Below are 10,684 nucleotides of genomic sequence, written 5' to 3' on the forward strand. Positions count from 1 at the left end.
ATCATCGTCATCATCATCATTTTATATTATGAGTCTTCTCATATGGTTTTTTATTATGAGTATTTTACATTTACAAGTCAAAACTATTGTGGCTTTTAGGGGGCCACCAAACCAAGAGCTATGGTTGAAAATATTGAGAGGGGGGGAACTGGTATGAAAGTTAGTCCATCCACAGGGCAGCAAGCATGAACCACTTTTTATTTTTTAGGTGGAGTTGCCCATCTAAATGCTGACACCAGCAAATACAGGATGTGGTGGATTCTGGAGAGCTTCCTAGATTCTGGACAGCCTGGGACAATGACCAGATCTGGGTAGGGGAGGACAGGCTATCTGACATTTTAAAGTTATGGCACCGAGGGTCAGCTCTGCACATACATTGCTACTACCTTTCTATATAGACAAATGCCTGAGTGTAATTCCCCATACTTAACTGTTTTAGCAAGTGATCAATCAAGCAAGACAGAGGGGAGGAAAATGGTTGAGTTGGTATATGAAGTCAAGGCCATCATTGTCATTTTGAGTCTTGGACACAAGATATGAAGTTTCTTCGTGACCACATATGGCAGACAAGGAAGGAGAGGGAGTTGGAACCCAGGACAAAGTCTGTTCACTAGGGTAGTGCAGGTACCCAAGGCAGTTGGTATTTGAAAATCAGCTAGGTCACCATGGAGTACAGTGTACATGTAGTAGGAGTGGAGGCCCCAGCCCCTGGACTGGGATTTGATCCTGGGGAGAAAGCTGAACAAAAACAAGAGTGGCTGGGAAGATCACTCTATGGAAGAGGAAAGTATATGGGAAATCTGTGATCATCCAATTTAGTGCCAGTTAGACCTTGAAGGTATGATTTGGACATGTGGAATTGTTTGTGGGGAGAAAGGAATTCAAGTCAAAGGGACTAAGGTAAGCAAAGGAATGGAACTGAGAAAGCAAAGAGTGGCTGAAATGTAGGGGTAGTGGAGGTGGATAGTATGGGACAAGGCTGGAAAGGTAAGTTGTGGCTATGTCATGAATGGTCTTAAACCCCAAGCTAAAGAGTTTTAGAATTAATTAAAAACAATGGGAAACTACTGAAAGTTTAGAGTGGAGAAGAATGTGCTTAGAGATATGCCTTAGAAAGATTAATTTGTTGGTAATAAGGAGGGTGAGTTTCAAGGATGTTAACCTGGAGACAGGGAAACTAGTTAAGAGACAATTGCTACTATCTAGACACATGGGAATTTGGGACTAAACAGGGGTGTGGCAGTGGGGGTAGAGATGAAAGGACAAAGTGAGAGGATTTAAATGATCAAATGGCATCTGATTGGCACTAGAATACAAGCTCCAAGACAGCAGGAGCTTTTTGTCTGTCTTGTTTACTGCTGAATCCTAGGCACCTAGAATAGTCTCTGGCACATAATAGGTGCTCAATAAATAGTTTGTGAATGATGTCTAAACTTTGTGCAGCTTCTACTATGGTCTGAATGCTTGTGTCCCCTCAAATTTCATATGTTGAAATCCTAATGCTCAATGTGATATTATTAGGAATTGGGACCTTTAGGAGGTGCTTAGGTCATGAGGGTGGAGCCCTCATGAATGAGATTAGGGCCCTTATAAAAATACCCCACAAGAGCTCCATATCCCCTTTCACCATGTGAAGGTACAATGAGAAGTCTGTGACCTAGAAGAGGGTCCTCACCCAACCATGCTGGCACCCAGATCTTGGACTTTCAGCCTCTAGAACTATGAGAAACAAATTTCTGTTTTTTATAAGCTACTCAGTCTCTGATATTTTGTTATAGCTGCCTGAATGGACTAAGACAGCTTCTATACACTGACCTGTGGTATGTATTTGCACACCTGTCTCCTGACACCAGCTAATCTTTCACACTAGCTCCCAGCCCTGCCCCCACCTCAGTGCTCCCAATTCCTGCTCCTTCAATTATACCCATGTCCCACCATTACATATCTTGTGTTTAGTTTTTTTCCACTCTTCTCTTTCACACATTTTGGTTATATAGTCTAGATAACAAGAATGTTTCTTTAGGACCCAGAAAAGACATTGTGAAAGGGCCACCAAAGAAAGATAGTTGTGGTGTCACCATGGATCAAGTTGAGGAGAGGACAAGAGCAGATTTGAAGGGTCTATGCTGTGAGAAGGAAATGGGCAAGATTATCCTTACGTGATAACTTGGGCAACAGCTTACAATTTAGTATTAAACACTAATTTAGTAAAAATTCTCTCTAATAGGTGGAATCAATTTTAAAATGAAAATTTAAAAAGAAGCCTACCTTTGCTTCTTTGGATACAATTTAAAATAAGTTAAATTGTTTACATGGCTTTTAAAAAATACCACCACGTTCTGGTTTCATGATAGTCGAATATAAAAACACTTTTAGACCTTAGTTTTGAAAAAGACCTGATTTTCCAGACAGCCAAATGCAACCAAAAACAGAGACCCGAGTAAGTTCAATTATGCTGTATTTTTGAGGCCACTGAAACTCAGAGCAATGAAAGTGAATTAGCAGAAACCAAGAGAGCCAAATAAAATACGTAACAGTTGGATATCAAGAAAAGCTTTACGATCATGCTTGTAATTCAAGCTCGTAGTCAGGAAGAACTACATGCAAAGTTGCAAGTATCTTTGGGACTTTTCAGAAGTAGCTAGTGTTTATCTTAAGATCATACTCATATAGCATCTTTATATAAGACTTCTTAGCTTGAGAAGGCTTAAGAAATGCTGGGCTTTAATTTTCCCAAGTGCCTTTTTCATAGAAAGTTTGATACAAAACAAAAACCTGCAGTCTGGCTACTGGGGACAATTTATTGCACAGCTGGAGAGAAATACAGCTCATCTAATTCACACAAGACCCCTTTCAGGTATATGTCTTATGCCAATTTGGTTGAGTAATTTTCGAACTGTTCAAGTGCCACTTTTGCTCCTATTCCCCAAACTCAAATACTCTTTTTTGGGTTTTAGAAGCTGAGGGTCTGACAGAGTTATGAGAAAGGTCATTAGACTTGGGCCTACTCAACACTAAGGGATGATTTGCAGTTAGCCTGCTGAGTTTTTGAGTGTCTAATGCAAAGACAAGCAAAGCCAATAACTTTGGCCTCTTAAAATCCCCTTGGATGCATCAGTCTATCTGGGTTGATTGCCTACGCTGATCAAATAGACTAGAGGACTGCCAGTTCCTTTTTTATGATCCCTCAATTGGAGGGGCCATTTCACAGAGTGAAATCTAGTTAGTGGGTTCCAATTAGTGGAGTCTCAAGGGAACATAGCAGCCGGCTATTTTGTTGTGATCTTCAGGAATAACAGAGTGATGGGGAAGCTTGGGCCTGTGTCTTACAATGGCAGAAAGGTTTTCTCAAACATCTTGGTGAAGCACAATAACCAATCCTGCCAGGAGCTGGTGATTATGCCACATTTTAGATGAGTCAGAGTGGATGGTTTTACTGAAAGATAGTGGGGATGATCTCAGGATCGTCATGGATCAAGCGAATGCTAATTTATTGTTATCACTTATTTCTTGGAAGGCAATAACCATAAAGGTTGTGACTAGCAAATTATTGCCAGGTGTCTGGATTTGCTTGGGACTGAGGGGTTTCCCAGGATATGGGACTTTCAGTGCTAAAACCGGGACAGTCTGGGGCAAACTGGGGCACTCTAAAACTCATCACTCTAATCTTGAGCACTCACTAAGTGAATTAAAGTTAATCTTGAGCATTCACTAAGTGAAGCAATATATAGCATAGTATTTACAAACACACACTACGCATTAGACATGCCTGAGTTCAGATATGGTTCTACCACTCATTACCTGTATGACTTACTGTCAATTAATCTCTCTGATGTTTAAATTCCTCATGTGTAGAAAATATATATATAGTATTATAACTTACCCCAAAGGGTAGTTGTGATGATTAAATGAACTAAAAATACTATGTTGATCTCAATGCTTGGCACATAATAAGTGCCCCGTATTTGTTAGAAATTATTTAAGTTTGCTATGATTAGGCTTGGAGGAGGGATGTTGCAGTTATGGAGGGCTGAGGTAGGGTCCAGACAAGGTCGTGGTGTGTAGGGACCTGTCAAAGGCACCAAACAGCATCCTTACCCCTTCAAGCACCACTGGATCTGCTGGATCATATGGTCCAAGTGGCAGGGCAGTGTGCACAGCATCCTGGACCTGTTGCAGAGCCTTCTCTTGTCCTGGGCCCCACTCAAAACTAGTAGCTTTTTGGGTCACCCAGTAATGGGCTGGTGTAACATATACAAATGGGGAATATGGTGCCTCCAGAATCCAAAAAGTCCCACAACATATTGTGACTCTTTCTTTGGTTGTAGGAGGATCTAGGGTCCAGATCAACTTACCCTTCACCTTAGAAGGGATATTTGATATACCTCCCACCACTGGACCCCTAGAAATTTCACTGAAGTAGAAGGTCGTGAATCTTTGTCAGATAAATTTCCCACCCTCTGATACGCAAGTGTCTTACCAATAAGGCTAGTTGCTACTTTTTGCTTACAAGGTACAATCAGCATAATGTCATCAATGTAACGGACCAATGTGATATCTCGTGAAAATTGATCAAGATCCCTATGTACTAAATTATAAAATAGAACTGAAGAGTTGATATACCCCTGAGGTAGGACAATGAAGGTGTACTGCTGGCCTTGCCAGCAGAAAACAAACTGCTTCTGGTGGTTCTTATTGACAGGGGTGGAGAAAAGGGTATTTGTCAGTCAATAGCTGCATACCAGGCACCAGGAGATGTGTTGATTTTCTCGAGCAAAGAAACCATATCTGGTACAGCAGATGTAATTGGAGTCACCACCTGGTTAAGTCTACAATAATCCACTGTCATTCTCAAAGATCCATCTGTCATCTGCATAAGCCAAATAGGAGAGTTGAATGGGGATGTGGTGGGAATCATCACCCCTGCATCTTTCAAGTCCTTGATGGTGGCGCTAATCTCTGCAATTCCTCCAGGAATGTGATATTGATTTTGATTTACTATTTTTCTAAAACTATCTATAGGCAGTTCTAGTGGCTTCTACTTGGCCTGTCCCACCATAATAGCCCTGACTCCACCGGTCAGGGAACCAATGTGGAGATTCTGCCAGCTGATCAGTATGTCTTTTCCAATTATGCATTCTGAAGCTAGGGAAATAACCACAGGATGGGTTCAGAGACCCACTGGACTCACAGTGAGATGGACTGGAGCTAAAACTCTATTGACCACCTGACCTCCACTAGCCTGTACTCTGGCTGGTGAACCATAGTGATGTTTTGGGTCTCCTGGAATTAGTGTCAGTTCAGAACCAGTATCCAGTAATCCCTGAAAAGTCTGATTATTTCCTTTCCTCAATGTATAATTACCCTGGTAAAAGGCCGAAGGTACCTTTTGGGAAGGCTGGGAGAAAGATTAACAGTATATATTTTCAGTAGTGCACTGGGCTTCTTCCTCAAGGGGTTCTGGGTTTTGTAACCCTAACCTTAACCCTATGTCCTAGCTCAAGGCAGTCAAGCAGGAGAGTTACCTCTTACTCAAGGGAGGGTAATCTTTTTGTTTTATTCAGACCTTGAACTGATTGGATGAGGCTTACCCACATTAGGGATAGCGATATGATTTACTCAGTCTCCTGATTCAAATATTAATCTCTTTCAGAAATACCCTCATAGACACACCCAGAATAATGTTTGACTAAATGTCTGGGCACCTATGGCTCAGTCAAGTTCGCACATAAAATTAACCATACAGCACTTTTAAACAAAAATTTAAAAAATCTGGTTCTCAAATGACACAGCTAAGAAAAAGGCATAAAACACTTTGGGAGAAAACATTCTTAACAGTCTTTTGTCATTTACAGACAGTTCTGGGTGTACTCTGATGCTTTTGCAAAAAATGTTCCTATAAAAAGGTTTCATCTACAAGGAATTCATGGAAAAGACTCTGACAAGTACAGGTTTCTGGTAACTGACTATACTGCTGAACTGAATGAATAAGCATTTTCAGAACTCTAATGGAAAACTGATGAATTCATAAAAGTGCTAACAGAAGATCAAGATGAAAAAAATTAATTACATGGGACTGAGTGAACTGATGAGGATGATTATAATTTTTGTGACTTTCTGTTTGAATAAAAAAAAAAATCCCACAAGGACTCAGAAGCAAAAAAATATACAAATCAATTTTCACTGCAAAGTAAAGGACCTGTTACAGTGGAGGATTACTGGACTGAATGTCAATACTATGACATAGTATGAGCGTGTTTCGTGTTTGGTAATTGCAATCATTGTTGCTTTTGTTGTGGTCATCCATTTACAATGCTTGGTGTCAGTTTATTTATCTCTTGTAAAAATAAAATACAGTGTGTGTGAAAATAAAATAAAATAAAATGAAATGCAAAAAAAAATCTTTATTCAGTATTATAAAGAACTCATAATTAAATACTAAGAAGCCATAAACAACTCAATTTTTATTTTTTAAAATTTTATTTATTTATTTATTTATTTTATACAGTAGGTCCTTATTTGTCATCAATTTTATACACATCAGTGTATACATGTCAATCCCAATTGCCCAATTCATCACACCCCCACCCCCAGCCCCCCACCGCTTTCCCCCTTTGGTGTCCATACGTTTGTTCTCTACATCTGTGTCTCAATTTCTGCCCTGCAAACCGGTTCATCTGTACCATTTTTCTGGGTTCCACATATATGCGTTAATATATGATATTTGGTTTTCTCTTTCTGACTTATTTCACTCTGTATGACAGTCTCTAGATCCATCCATGTCTCTACAAATGACCCAATTTCGTTCCTTTTTATGGCTGAGTAATATTCCATTGTATACATGTACCACATCTTCTTTATCCATTCGTCTGTCAATGGGCATTTAGGTTGCTTCCGTGAGCTGGCTATTGTAAATAGTGCTGCAATGAACATTGGGGTGCATGTGTCTTTTTGAATCATGGTTTTCTCTGGGTATATGCCCAGTAGTGGGATTGCTGGATCATATGCTAATTCTATTTTTAGTTTTTTAAGGAACTCCATACTGTTCTCCATAGTGGCTGTATCAATTTACATTCCCACCAACAGTGCAAGAGGGTTCCCTTTTCTCCACACCCTCTCCAGCATTTGTTGTTTGTAGATTTTCTGATGATGCCCATTCTAACTGGTGTGAGGTGATACCTCATTGTAGTTTTGATTTGCATTTCTCTAATAATTAGTGATGTTGAGCAGCTTTCCATGTGCTTCTTCGCCATCTGTATGTCTTCTTTGGAGAAATGTCTATTTAGGTCTTCTGCCCATTTTTTGATTGGGTTGTTTGTTTTTTCAATATTGAGCTGCATGAGCTGTTTATATATTTTGGAGATTAATCCTTTGTCCATTGATTCGTTTGCAAATATTTTCTCCCATTCTGAGGGTTGTCTTTTCGTCTTGTTTATGCTTTCCTTTGCTGTGCAAAAGCTTTTAAGTTTCATTAGGTCCCATTTGTTTATTTTTGTTTTTATTTCCATTACTCTAAGAGGTGGATCAGAAAAGATCTTGCTGTGATTTATGTCAAAGAGTGTTCTTCCTATGTTTTCCTCTAAGAGTTTTTTTTTTAAATATCGCTGAACTTTTTTTTTTTAATCCAATGCTGTTTTTTATTTATTTATTTATTTATTTATTTATTTATTTATTTATTTATTTATTTATGGCTGTGTTGGGTCTTCGTTTCTGTGCGAGGGCTTTCTCTAGTTGCGGCAAGTGGGGGCCACTCCTCATCGCGGTGCGCGGGCCCCTCACCATCGTGGCCTCTCTTGTTGCGGAGCACAGGCTCCAGACGCGCAGGCTCAGTAATTGTGGCTCACGGGCCTAGTTGCTCCGCGGCATGTGGGATCCTCCCAGACCAGGGCTCGAACTCGTGTCCCCTGCACTGGCAGGCAGATTCTCAACCACTGCACCACCAGGGAAGCCCCCTCTAAGAGTTTTATGGTGCCTGGTCTTACATTTAGGTCTCTAATCCATTTTGAGTTTATTTTTGTGTATGGTGTTAGGGAGTGTTCTAATTTCATTCTTTTACATGTAGCTGTCTAGTTTTCCCAGCACCACTTATTGAAGAGATTGTCTTTTCTCCATTGTATATCCTTGCCTCCTTTGTCATGTATTAGTTGACCATAGGTGCATGGGTTTATCTCTGGGCTTTCTATCTTCTTCCATTGATCTATGTTTCTGTTTTTGTGCCAGTACCATATTGTCTTGATGACTGTAGCTTTGTAGTATCGTCTGAAGTCAGGGAGTCTGATTCCTCCAGCTCCGTTTTTTTCCCTCAAGACTGCTTTGGCTATTCGGGGTCTTTTGTGTCTCCATACAAATTTTAAGAGTTTTTGTTCTAGTTCCATAAAAAATGCCATTGGTAATTTGATAGGGATTGCATTGAATCTGTAGATTGCTTTGGGTAGTATAGTCATTTTCAAAATATTGATTCTTCCAATCCAAGAACATGGTATAGCTCTCCATCTGTTGGTATCATCTTTAATTTCTTTCGTCAGTGTCTTATAGTTTTCTGCATACAGGTCTTTTGTCTCCCTAGGTAGGTTTATTCCTAGGTATTTTATTCTTTTTGTTGCAATGGTAAATGGGAGTGTTTCCTTAATTTCTCTTTCAGATTTTTCATCATTAGTGTATAGGAATGCAAGAGATTTCTGTGGATTAATTTTGTATCCTGCAACTTTACCAAATTCATTGATCAGCTCTAGTAGTTTCCTGGTGGCATCTTTAGGATTCTCTATGTATAGTATCATGTCATCTGCAAACAGTGACAGTTTTACTTCTTCTTTTCCAATTTGTATTCCTTTTATTTGTTTTTCTTCTCTGATTGCCATAGCTAGGACTTCCAAAACCATGTTGAATAATAGTTGTGAGAGTGGACATCCTTGTCTTATTCCTGATCTTAGAGGAAATGCTTTCAGTTTTTCACCATTGAGAATGATGTTTGCTGTGGGTTTGTCATATATGGCCTTTATTATGTTGAGGAAAGTTCCCTCTATGCCTACTTTCTGGAGGGTTTTATCATAAATGGGTGTTGAATTTTGTCAAAAGCTTTTTCTGCATCTATTGAGATGATCATATGGTTTTTATTCTTCAGTTTGTTAACATGCTTTATCACATTGATTGATTTACGTATATTGAAGAATCCTTGCATCCCTGGGATAAATCCCACTTGATCATGGTGTATGATCCTTTTAATGTGTTGTTGCATTCTGTTTGCTAGTATTTTGTTGAGGATTTTTGCATCTATATTCATCAGTGATATTGGTCTGTAATTTTCTTTTTTTGTAGTATCTTTGTCTGGTTTTGGTATCAGGGAGATGGTGGCCTCATAGAATGAGTTTGGGAGTGTTCCTTCCTCTGCAATTTTTTGGAAGAGTTTGAGAAGGATGGGTGTTAGCTCTTCTCTAAATGTTTGATAGAATTCACCTGTGAAGCCATCTGGTCCTGGACTTTTGTTTGTTGGAAGATTTTTAATCACAGTTTCAATTTCATTACTTGTGATTAGTCTGTTCATATTTTCTGTTTCTTCCCTGTTCAGTCTTGGGAGGTTATACCTTTCTAAGAATTTGTCCATTTCTTCCAGGTTGTCCATTTATTGGCCTGGAGTTACTTGTAGTAGTCTCTTAGCATGCTTTGTATTTCTGAGGTGTCTATTGTAACTTCTCCTTTTTCATTTCTAATTTTATACTAAGAAGCCATAAACAACTCAGTTTTTAAAAAATGGGCAAATGGGCCTGCCTTCCTGCCCAGGAGCAGAGCCGGGCCGCGGGGAATGTCCCGGGGCAAGTTCGCGGAGATGCCCGCTGTACTCTGCCCGGCTCCGCTGCTCCCTTTAGGGCCTGAGGCTCGCCGTGTTCCGAAATGGCCGAGGAGTCCGACAAAGCCGTGAAGTACTACACCGTGGAAGAGATCCAGAAGCACAACCACGGCAAGAGCACCTGGCTGATCCTGCATTACAAGGCGTACAATTTGACCAAATTTTTGAAGGAGCACCCTGGTGGGGAAGAAGTCTTAAGGGAACAAGCTGGAGATGATGCTACTTAAAACTTTGAGGATGTCGGACACTCTACAGATGCTCGAGAATTGTCCAAAACGTTTATCATTGGGGAGCTGCATCCGGATGACAGGTCAAAGATAACCAAGCCTTCAGAAACTCTTATTACTACTATTGATTCTAATTCCAGCTGGTGGACCAACTGGGTGATCCCAGCCATCTCAGCACTGGTTGTAGCCCTGATGTATCACTTCTACACATCGGAACACTAAACACGTTCTCAGAAGCCAATGGAAGAAAAGACTGCTTTGGTCCTGGGAGAAAGAAGCCACCTTTAACTGCTTCAGCTGACAGAACCCTTGACCTGAAAATGATTTGAATACACCTGTTTTCCTTTCCTCCTACATTAGATACAAAACAAACCAAAAAGAACTGTTCTTTCTACTCCTGAATTTTTAGAGTGTGCCTTTTTATTCATCAGCTTTGTTTTGATGTTCCATCACTATGTCATTTGCTTACTGTGGGCACAATCTTTTAAAATATACCACCATGTTTGGCTATTTGATATGTAATTGTCTGTAATGTTTGGAATCTGATTATTTGGCGGTCATTGAATGTGCTAATCTTTCAGATCCAAGTTGTCTTTCTGATGTGAGCAGGGGC

General features: G+C 39.9%; 1 pseudogene; it reads left to right on the forward strand.

Annotated features, from left to right (window-relative positions):
• Window positions 1-9,888: 9,888 nt before the first annotated feature.
• On the forward strand, window positions 9,889-10,481 carry LOC133082250 (cytochrome b5-like; annotated as a pseudogene).
• Window positions 10,482-10,684: the final 203 nt, after the last annotated feature.

Source organism: Eubalaena glacialis, chromosome X, assembly GCF_028564815.1.
Source record: "Eubalaena glacialis isolate mEubGla1 chromosome X, mEubGla1.1.hap2.+ XY, whole genome shotgun sequence".
NCBI classification, from domain to species: domain Eukaryota; kingdom Metazoa; phylum Chordata; class Mammalia; order Artiodactyla; family Balaenidae; genus Eubalaena; species Eubalaena glacialis.